Raw genomic sequence first — 13,017 nt, 5'->3', positions numbered from 1 at the left:
TCCAGCCCCGCCCTCTTAACTAGAAGGAAAAAACATGTTTATGTGTATAAGATTTACCCACAATTCCAGGGAGAATGAGAATCTGGTCCTGTTTTATTCAAGCTAAATCGAATATTTATATGTCATAACATAATCATTTATGATTTATCTATTTACTGTGAAATTACTGGTTGAAATGCGGGCTGCCATACCATCAGCAGCCGCATGAAAAGCATTGCATACCGGTGACGTCATCCTTCCTCGCCATCCTACCATGCGAGCCACACGCCTCGCTTTGAGTTCCTCCACCGCAGCCGGCTTCCCACACCAGCAGTGTCTACAGCGCTGTCCTACTATGGAGCATAAGGACTGGATCGTCTACCGATGATACCCCCCCCCCTCCTGCTGGGACCATAACTTGGTGCGCCTTTTTTCAACTTCAACTTTCAACTATGGCCCGCGGGCCGCATCCAGCCCTCCACTGCTAAATGTCCCGAACCCGTCCGTGCACAGGATACATTCACATGCACCCGACCCCGCGGACATTTTAACCCTGGTTGGCTTTTTTGGGATGTCAACCGATTCAGCTAAGTAACCGCTCGGCTGTTATCCCCTCCCCCGCTTCTGCAGTTTGCCCTGGCTCTCTCGTCCCACCGACTGGCCGGAGACCCGAACAAAGCCGCAATTGGGTCTCAGATCTAGCAACCAGGAAGCAATGTCGTGACATCACTTCCGGTTTACAAAAGGCTTAAAGTGGTTGTAAACCCTAAGGTCCCGTACACACGACCGGATCTGTCCGCTGAAACTGGTCCGACGGACCAGTTTCAGCAGACATGTTCGGTCGTGTGTAGGCCCGACCGGACAATTGCAGATACCTGTATAAAACAGGTATCTGCACCCACTTCCAGGTATAGACTCCTGTGGGAGTCCTGCCCCTTTGCGTCGACCCCCCCCCCGTTGTGTTCTGGGAAACGCTCGACTCCCAGAACACAGCGGGGACCAGTGAGGACGGCGCAGCGTGACTCGCGCATGCGCAGTAGGGAACCGGGCAGTGAAGCCAGAGCGCTGCCGAAGTCGGGCGCGACCTGGACAGGTAAGTATTTGTAGCTGCTGGCTTTTAAAAAATAAATTCCGGTGAACCTCTGCTTTAAAGTGTAAAGGAGGGATTTGGGGTCTTATAGACCAGATCTCTCCATAAAGAGGACCTGTCACCTCCTATTACTGTCACATGGGATGTTTACATTCCTTCTGACAGCAATAAAAGTGATCAGAAATGTTTGTTTTTAAAGGGACAGTGTATAATTAAAAAAATGAAATTATTTAAGAAAAAAATAAATTGAAAGCGCCCTATCCCTCTTAGGGCCAGTTCACACCAGACGCAGTTCCGTACAGTTTTGTGTGCATTTTTTCTGCACTAAAAATGCATGCACAGTGTTTTCCGTGTATTCCAATGGCTCTAGTTCACACCATGCAGTCAGTTTCCGGCAGGGGCGGATATGTGACACGCGCACGCTTTTTTTGGGCTGGCCCGTGACCTACATACACTGACCTACCTACACTGGCGGTAGTGACCTGACCTATGTACACTGGCGGTAGTGACCTGACCTATGTACACTGGCGGTAGTGACCTGACCTATGTACACTGGCGGTAGTGACCTGACCTATGTACACTGATGGTAGTGACCTGACCTATGTATACTGGCGGTAGTGACCTGACCTATGTACACTGGCGGTAGTGACCTGACCTATGTACACTGGCGGTAGTGACCTGACCTATGGACACTGACGGTAGTGACCTGACCTATGTACACTGGCGGTAGTGACCTGACCTATGTACACTGGCGGTAGTGACCTGACCTATGTACACTGGCGGTAGTGACCTGACCTATATACACTGACGGTAGTGACCTGACCTATGTACACTGATGGTAGTGACCTGACCTATGCCTTCCCGAGCCACGAGGGAGCACGTGCGCGCCGCTGCGTCACCTGGAACCACGATCACTGGGAACCGCGGTTGACCAGTAACTGAGCAGGACTGTGGATCGGTGTGTGTAAACAAACAGATCCACGTCCTGTCAGGGAGACCGATCTGTGTCTCTTGTACATAGCGACACCGATCGGTCACCTCCCCCAGTCAGTCCCCTCCCCCTACAGTTAGAATCACTCCCTAGGAAACACATTTAACCCCTTCCTCACCTAGTGTTAACCCCTTCCCTGCCAGTCACATTTACACAGTAATCAGTGAAGTTTTATAGCACTAATCGCTGTATAAACGTGAATGGTCCCAAAAATGTTTAAAAGTGTCCGATGTGTCCGCTGTAATATCGCAGTCACGATAAAAATCGCTGATCGCTGCCATTACTAGTAAAACATTTTTTTTAAAAATGACATAAATCTATCCACTATTTTGTAGCCGCTATAACTTTTGCGCAAACCAATCAATAAATGCTTATTGAGATTTTTTTAATCAAAAATATGTAGAAGCAGGGCCGGCCCTACCATGGGACCCGATACAACCCTGGTCCCAGGCGGCACTTTTAGGGGGGGCGTCGAATTGCCGCCCGCCACCCAGCCCGTTCCGCCCACTCCGCTGTAGATCCCACGCCAAGCGCCGTGCGTGCGGGCAGAACAGGGAACAGTCAGCGGGTGGGTCGGCAGCTGCTGGCCAATCAGGTGATGGACTTGCTGGCCAATTAGGTGAACGGGCTTGCTGGCCAATCAGCGGGCTGGGAAGCAGGGAGATGACATCATCTCTGCCCGCCCTGCATCACTGCACTTTACAGCCTTGGGCAGCAGAGAAATGCCTGCCTTTACTCACAGCACTTTACTCACATCACTTTACTCACAGCAAGTGGCAATCCCCTACGTGTGGCAAGTGACGTGGCAAGTGACAATCTGCAACAGGTGGCGTTGTGACAATCAGAAATGTGTGGCAGGTGACATAGCAAGTGACAATCCGCAATGTGTGGCAGGTGACGTGGCAAGTGACAATCTGCATCTGCTGACAGGTGACGTGGCAAGTGAAAATCTGCAATGTGTGGCCGGTGAAGTGGCAAGTGACAATTCGCAATGTGTGGCAGGTGACGTTGTGGCAAGTGACAATCTGCAATGTGTGGCAGGTGACGTGGCAAGTGACAATCCGCAATGTGTGGCAGGTGGCGTTGTGGCAAGTGACAATCCGCAATGTGTGACATTGTGGCAAGTGACAATCCGCAATGTGTGGCAGGTGGCAAGAGACAATCCGCAATGTGTGGCAGGTGGCAAGTGACAATCTGCAATGTGTGGCAGGTGACGTGGCAAGGGACAATCCGCAATGTGTGGCAGGTGGCAAGTGACAATCCGCAATGTGTGGCAGGTGGCAGGTGGGTTGTGGCAAGTGACAATCTGCAATGTGTGGCAGGTGACGTGGCAAGGGACAATCCGCAATGTGTGACATTGTGGCAAGTGACAATCCACAATGTGTGGCAGGTGGCGTTGTGGCAAGTGACAATCCGCAATGTGTGACATTGTGGCAAGTGACAATCCGCAATGTGTGACATCGTGGTAAGTGACAATCCGCAATGTGTGACATCGTGGCAAGTGACAATCCGCAATGTGTGGCAGGTGGCAAGAGACAATCCGCAATGTGTGGCAGAGGACGTTGTGGCAAGTGACAATCTGCAACGTGTGGCAAGTGACAATTTGAAATGTGTGGCAGGTGACCAGGCAAGTGACAATTCACAACGTGTGGCAGGTGGCATCGTGACAAGTGACAATCTGCAACCTGTGGCAGGTGGCAAGTGACAATCCGCAATGTGTGGCAGAGGACGTTGTGGCAAGTGACAATCCGCTAAGTGTGGCAGGTGACGATGTGGCAAGTGACAATTTGAAATGTGTGGCAGGTGACGTGGCAAGTGACAATTCACAACGTGTGGCAGGTGACAATCCACAGGTGACGTGGCAAGTGACAATTCACAAAGTGTGGCAGGTGACAATCCACAGGTGGCGTGGCAAGTGACAATCCGCATCTGCTGACAGGTGACAATTCGCAATGTGTGACATCGAGGTAAGTGACAATCCGCAACATGTGCCAAGTGACAATCTGCATCTGGTGGCAGGTGACGTGGCAAGTGACACATTCGGGGCTCCCACTTATTCTGCATTATGGTGAGTTGAACTATTTTATATAACAATGTAATAATAGAAATAATGCGCTTCAAGAATTTTTTTTGCGATTCGACACTGCATTTTACTGACAATTGTGCAGTTGTGTGATGTTGTACCTAAACAAAATTTACGTCCTTTTTTCCCCACAAATAAAACTTTATTTTGGTGGTATTTGATCACTTCTGTGTTTTTTATTTTTTTGTGCTATAAACAAAAATGGCAACAATTTTGAAAAAATATATATATATTTTTTTACTTTTGGCTATAATAAACATCCAAAAAAATTTAAATAAACATTTGTTCATCAGTTTAGGTTGATACGTATCCTTCTACATATGTTTGGTAAAAAAAATGCAATAAGTGTATATTGATTAGTTTGCGTAAAAGTCATAGCGTCTACAAAGTAGAGGATAGATTTATGGCATTTTTATTATTATTATTTTTTTACTAGTAATGGCAGTGATCTGTGATTTTTAGTGAGACTGCGACATTGCGGTGGACAGATCGGACACTTTTGACACTTTTTTGGGACCAGTGACATTTATACAGCTGTAAAAATGCACAGATTGCTGTGTAAATGTCACTGGCAGGAAAGGGGTTAAATGTGTTCCCTTGGAGGTGTTTCTAACTGGGAGGGATGGGACCGACTGGAGAAGAAAAGAGATCTCTGGTCCTTATCACTAGGAACATCAGATCTGTCTTTCCTCCCCTGTCAGAATGGGGATCTGTCTGTTTACATTGACAGATCCCCATTCTGGCTCTCTGGAGCGATCGCTGGTGGCCAGCTGACATTGCGGCCACTGGCCAGGCACAGGTCCTTTAATTCTCCTATATACATGTATAGTGCCATGACAGGTCCTCTTTATACTCCTACATACATGTATAGTGCCATGACAGGTCCTCTTTATACTCCTATATACATGTATAGAGCCATGAAAGGTCCGCTGTATACTCCTACATACATGAATAGAGCCATGACAGGTCCTCTTTATACTCCTATACACATGGATAGAGACATGACAGGTCCTCTTTATACTCCTATATACATGTATAGAGCCATGACAGGTCCTCTTTATACTCCTACATACATGTATAGAGCCATGACAGGTCCTCTTTATACTCCTATATACATGGATAGAGCCATGACAGGTCCTCTTTATACTCCTACATACATGTATAGAGCCATGACAGGTCCTCTTTATACTCCTACATACATGTATAGTGCCATGACAGGTCCTCTTTATACTCCTATATACATGTATAGAGCCATGACAGGTCCTCTTTATACTCCTACATACATGTATAAAGCCATGACAGGTCCTCTTTATACTCCTACATACATGTATAGTGCCATGACAGGTCCTCTTTATACTCCTATATACATGTATAGAGCCATGACACGTCCTTTTATACTCCTATATACATGTATAGAGCCATGACAGGTCCTCTTTATACTCCTACATACATGTATAGTGCCATGACAGGTCCTCTTTATATTCCTATATACATGTATAGAGCCATGACAGGTCCTCTTTATACTCCTATATACATGTATAGAGCCATGACAGGTCCTCTTTATACTCCTATATACATGTATAGAGCCATGACAGGTCCTCTTTATACTCCTACATACATGTATAGAGCCATGACAGGTCCTCTTTATACTCCTACATACATGTATAGTGCCATGACAGGTCCTCTTTATACTCCTACATACATGTATAGTGCCATGACAGGTCCTCTTTATACTCCTACATACATGTATAAAGCCATGACAGGTCCTCTTTATACTCCTACATACATGTATAGTGCCATGACAGGTCCTCTTTATACTCCTATATACATGTATAGAGCCATTACAGGTCCTCTTTATATTCCTATATACATGTATAGAGCCATTACAGGTCCTCTTTATACTCCTATATACATGTATAGAGCCATGACAGGTCCTCTTTATACTCCTATACATGTATAGAGCCATGACAGGTCCTCTTTATATTCCTATATACATGTATAGTGCCATGACAGGTCCTCTTTATACTCATATATACATGTATAGAGCCATGACAGGTCCTCTTTATACTCCTATACATGTATAGAGCCATGACAGGTCCTCTTTATACTCCTACATACATGTATGGTGCCATGACAGGTCCTCTTTATACTCCTACATACATGTATAGTGCCATGACAGGTCCTCTTTATACTCCTACATACATGTATAGAGCCATGACAGGTCCTCTTTATATTCCTATATACATGTATAGAGCCATGACAGGTCCTCTTTATACTTATATATACATGTATAGAGCCATGACAGGTCCTCTTTATACTTATATATACATGTATAGAGCCATGACAGGTCCTCTTTATACTCATATATACATGTATAGAGCCATGACAGGTCCTCTTTATATTCCTATATACATGTATAGAGCCATGACAGGTCCTCTTTATACTCCTATATACATGTATAGAGCCATGACAGGTCCTCTTTATACTCCTACATACATGTATAGAGCCATGACAGGTCCTCTTTATACTCCTACATACATGTATAGAGCCATGACAGGTCCTTTTATACTCCTATATACATGTATAGAGACATGACAGGTCCTCTTTATACTCCTACATACATGTATAGAGCCATGACAGGTCCTCTTTATACTCCTATATACATGTATAGAGCCATGACAGGTCCTCTTTATACTCCTATATACATGTATAGAGCCATGACAGGTCCTCTTTATACTCCTACATACATGTATAGAGCCATGACAGGTCCTCTTTATACTCCTATATACATGTATAGAGCCATGACAGGTCCTCTTTATACTCCTATATTCATGTATAGTGCCATGACAGGTCCTCTTTATACTCCTATATACATGTATAGAGCCATGACAGGTCCTCTTTATATTCCTATATACATGTATAGTGCCATGACAGGTCCTCTTTATACTCCTACATACATGTATAGAGCCATGACAGGTCCCCTTTATATTCCTATATACATGTATAGAGCCATGACAGGTCCTCTTTATATTCCTATACATGTATAGAGCCATGACAGGTCCTCTTTATGCTCCTATATACATGTATAGAGCCATGACAGGTCCTCTTTATATTCCTATATACATGTATAGAGCCATGACAGGTCCTCTTTATATTCCTATACATGTATAGAGACATGACAGGTCCTCTTTATACTCCTATATACATGTATAGAGCCATGACAGGTCCTCTTTATATTCCTATATACATGTATAGTGCCATGACAGGTCCTCTTTATACTCCTACATACATGTATAGTGCCATGACAGGTCCTCTTTATACTCCTATATACATGTATAGAGCCATGAAAGGTCCGCTGTATACTCCTACATACATGTATAGAGCCATGACAGGTCCTCTTTATACTCCTACATACATGAATAGAGCCATGACAGGTCCTCTTTATACTCCTATACACATGGATAGAGACATGACAGGTCCTCTTTATACTCCTATATACATGGATAGAGCCATGACAGGTCCTCTTTATACTCCTACATACATGTATAGAGCCATGACAGGTCCTCTTTATACTCATATATACATGTATAGAGCCATGACAGGTCCTCTTTATACTCCTACATACATGTATAGAGCCATGACAGGTCCTTTTATACTCCTATATACATGTATAGAGACATGACAGGTCCTCTTTATACTCCTACATACATGTATAGAGCCATGACAGGTCCTCTTTATACTCATATATACATGTATAGAGCCATGACAGGTCCTCTTTATACTCCTATATACATGTATAGAGCCATGACAGGTCCTCTTTATACTCCTACATACATGTATAGAGCCATGACAGGTCCTCTTTATACTCCTATATACATGTATAGAGCCATGACAGGTCCTCTTTATACTCCTATATTCATGTATAGTGCCATGACAGGTCCTCTTTATACTCCTATATACATGTATAGAGCCATGACAGGTCCTCTTTATATTCCTATATACATGTATAGTGCCATGACAGGTCCTCTTTATACTCCTACATACATGTATAGAGCCATGACAGGTCCCCTTTATATTCCTATATACATGTATAGAGCCATGACAGGTCCTCTTTATATTCCTATACATGTATAGAGCCATGACAGGTCCTCTTTATGCTCCTATATACATGTATAGAGCCATGACAGGTCCTCTTTATATTCCTATATACATGTATAGAGCCATGACAGGTCCTCTTTATATTCCTATACATGTATAGAGACATGACAGGTCCTCTTTATACTCCTATATACATGTATAGAGCCATGACAGGTCCTCTTTATATTCCTATATACATGTATAGTGCCATGACAGGTCCTCTTTATACTCCTACATACATGAATAGAGCCATGACAGGTCCTCTTTATACTCCTATACACATGGATAGAGACATGACAGGTCCTCTTTATACTCCTATATACATGGATAGAGCCATGACAGGTCCTCTTTATACTCCTACATACATGTATAGAGCCATGACAGGTCCTCTTTATACTCATATATACATGTATAGTGCCATGAAAGGTCCGCTGTATACTCCTATATACATGTATTGAGCCATGACAGGTCCTCTTTATGCTCCTATACATGTATAGAGCCATGAAAGGTCCGCTGTATACTCCTACATACATCTATAGAGCCATGACACGTCCTTTTACACTCCTATACACATGGATAGAGCCATGACAGGTCCTCTTTATACTCCTATATACATGAATAGAGCCATGACAGGTCCTCTTTATACTCCTATACACATGGATAGAGACATGACAGGTCCTCTTTATACTCCTATATACATGGATAGAGCCATGACAGGTCCTCTTTATACTCCTATATACATGTATAGAGCCATGACAGGTCCTCTTTATACTCCTATATACATGGATAGAGCCATGACAGGTCCTCTTTATACTCCTACATACATGTATAGAGCCATGACAGGTCCTCTTTATACTCCTACATACATGTATAGTGCCATGACAGGTCCTCTTTATACTCCTATATACATGTATAGAGCCATGACAGGTCCTCTTTATACTCCTACATACATGTATAAAGCCATGACAGGTCCTCTTTATACTCCTACATACATGTATAGTGCCATGACAGGTCCTCTTTATACTCCTATATACATGTATAGAGCCATGACACGTCCTTTTATACTCCTATATACATGTATAGAGCCATGACAGGTCCTCTTTATACTCCTACATACATGTATAGTGCCATGACAGGTCCTCTTTATATTCCTATATACATGTATAGAGCCATGACAGGTCCTCTTTATACTCCTATATACATGTATAGAGCCATGACAGGTCCTCTTTATACTCCTATATACATGTATAGAGCCATGACAGGTCCTCTATATACTCCTATATACATGTATAGAGCCATGACAGGTCCTCTTTATACTCCTACATACATGTATAGAGCCATGACAGGTCCTCTTTATACTCCTACATACATGTATAGTGCCATGACAGGTCCTCTTTATACTCCTACATACATGTATAGTGCCATGACAGGTCCTCTTTATACTCCTACATACATGTATAAAGCCATGACAGGTCCTCTTTATACTCCTATATACATGTATAGAGCCATTACAGGTCCTCTTTATATTCCTATATACATGTATAGAGCCATTACAGGTCCTCTTTATACTCCTATATACATGTATAGAGCCATGACAGGTCCTCTTTATACTCCTATACATGTATAGAGCCATGACAGGTCCTCTTTATATTCCTATATACATGTATAGTGCCATGACAGGTCCTCTTTATACTCATATATACATGTATAGAGCCATGACAGGTCCTCTTTATACTCCTATACATGTATAGAGCCATGACAGGTCCTCTTTATACTCCTACATACATGTATAGAGCCATGACAGGTCCTCTTTATACTCCTATATACATGTATAGAGCCATGACAGGTCCTCTTTATACTTATATATACATGTATAGAGCCATGACAGGTCCTCTTTATACTTATATATACATGTATAGAGCCATGACAGGTCCTCTTTATACTCATATATACATGTATAGAGCCATGACAGGTCCTCTTTATATTCCTATATACATGTATAGAGCCATGACAGGTCCTCTTTATACTCCTATATACATGTATAGAGCCATGACAGGTCCTCTTTATACTCCTACATACATGTATAGTGCCATGACAGGTCCTCTTTATACTCCTACATACATGTATAGAGCCATGACAGGTCCTCTTTATACTCCTATATACATGTATAGAGCCGTGACAGGTCCTCTTTATACTCCTATATACATGTATAGAGCCATGACAGGTCCTCTTTATACTCCTATATACATGTATAGAGCCATGACAGGTCCTCTTTATACTCCTATATACATGTATAGAGCCATGACAGGTCCTCTTTATACTCCTACATACATGTATAGAGCCATGACAGGTCCTCTTTATACTCCTATATACATGTATAGAGCCATGACAGGTCCTCTTTATACTCCTATATTCATGTATAGTGCCATGACAGGTCCTCATTATACTCCTATATACATGTATAGAGCCATGACAGGTCCTCTTTATACTCCTATATACATGTATAGAGCCATGACAGGTCCTCTTTATACTCCTACATACATGTATAGAGCCATGACAGGTCCCCTTTATATTCCTATATACATGTATAGAGCCATGACAGGTCCTCTTTATATTCCTATACATGTATAGAGCCATGACAGGTCCTCTTTATGCTCCTATATACATGTATAGAGCCATGACAGGTCCTCTTTATATTCCTATATACATGTATAGAGCCATGACAGGTCCTCTTTATATTCCTATACATGTATAGAGACATGACAGGTCCTCTTTATACTCCTATATACATGTATAGAGCCATGACAGGTCCTCTTTATATTCCTATATACATGTATAGAGCCATGACAGGTCCTCTTTATACTCCTATATACATGTATAGAGCCATGACAGGTCCTCTTTATATTCCTATATACATGTATAGAGCCTTAGGGGGTTAGATCCGACAGGCGGATCTAAGGATCTAAGATGCAATTCTTCGGCGTCCGCTGGGTGGCGTTCACGTCATTTTCCGCGTCGGGTATGCAAATTGGCTATTTCCGACGATCCACGAACGTACGAGCGGCCGGCGCATTCTTTTACATCGTCTCTAGTCGGCTTTTTCCGGCGTATAGTTAAAGCTGGTATTTCGTGGCGTATAGTTAGACTTGCCATGTTAAGTATGGCCGTCGTTCCCGCGTTTATTTAGAATTTTTAATTTTTTTTGCGTAAGTCGTCTGTGAATCGGGATGGACGTAATTCACGTCTATGTTAAAAAAAAATGACGTCATTTAGCGCAATGCACGGCGGGAAATTTAGGGACGGCGCATGCGCAGTTCATTCGGCGCGGGGACGCTCTTCATTTAAATGAAACACGCCCCTTAATCGCCGATTTAAATTACGCGCCGTTACGCCGCCAGAGGTAGACTACGCCGCCGTAACTTAGGCGCAAAATCTTTATGGATTCGAACTAAAGCCGGGTAAGTTACGGCGGCGTAGCGTATCTCTGATACGCTGCGTGGGTGTGGATCTGCCCCTATATTTGGGTACAGCGTTGCATGACCGCGCAATTGTCATTCAATTGCTGAAAAAATTGGTCTGGGCGGGCATTTCTCTTTGGAAATTGGAAAATTATTCGAATTCAAAAACATTTCAAATTTGAAAACCATTCAAATTTCGTCCAAATACATTTTTTTCGTTATTTCGGATTCGTTTAAATTTGGTATTCTTCTAATTGGGAAATTGGGATTTATATGCGAATTCACAAATAACGAAAATGTGTCCGAATTTTAATTCAGAACGAAACAAACCGCACATGTGTAATACAGGCATTAAAATAAATTACCATGAATTCTACTAAATACTATCAACTAGCGTCCAGATCTCAGAATTTTGGAACAGATTCACAAAAGAGATACGACGGCGTATCGCCCATCGTAACTATGCGGCTGATTCATAGAATCAGTTACGCATAGATAGCCCTAAGATCCGACAGGTGTAAGTGACTTACACTGTCGGATCCTAAGGCTGCAATTCTAGGCCGGCCGCTAGGTGGCGAGGCCATTGCGGTCGGCGTAGAATATGCAAATGAATACTTACGGCGATCCCCGAATGTCCGCGCTGCCCGTCGATCTAACTTTACGTTGTTTCCGTCGAATTACGCAACGTAAAATTAAGGCTGAGCCCTAGTTGTTCTAAGCCATGTTAATTATGGCCGTCGTTCCCGCGTCGAAATTTAAAAAACAACGTCGTTTGCGTAAGCCGTCCGTGAATGGCGCTGGACGCCATTTACGTGAACGTCTAAACAAATGACGTCCGTGCGACGTCATTTAGCGCAATGCACGTCGGGTAATTTACCCGACGGAGCATGCGCAGTACGTTCGGTGCGGGAACGCGCCTAATTTAAATGGTGCCCGCCCCATTTGAATTGGGCGGGCTTGCGCTGAGCGCATTTACGTTACACCGCCGCAAGTTTACAGGTAAGAGTTCTGAGAATCAGGCACTTACGCTGTAAACCTGCGGCGGTGTAACGTAAATCACATACGTTACGCTGCCCAGGAGCAGCGTAATTCTATGTGAATCTGGCCCATAATGTGCTGTAGTGGGATTTCCATCCGTCTCCCTGATATATAACAGTGTGAGATGGAGGTTCTCTTCATAGCACCGTGTGATAAATAAGATCAGAGTTCTGTAGAAAGCTTTCCCTTCCCTATGTGTGCCCGGCACTGATCTCCCCTCTGCCCCCCTCCCATCCCAGGC

Source organism: Rana temporaria, chromosome 1 (assembly GCF_905171775.1).
Source record: "Rana temporaria chromosome 1, aRanTem1.1, whole genome shotgun sequence".
Taxonomy (NCBI): Eukaryota; Metazoa; Chordata; class Amphibia; order Anura; family Ranidae; genus Rana; species Rana temporaria.
The sequence above is the reverse complement of the archived record's forward strand: the minus strand, read 5'-3'. Positions refer to the sequence as shown.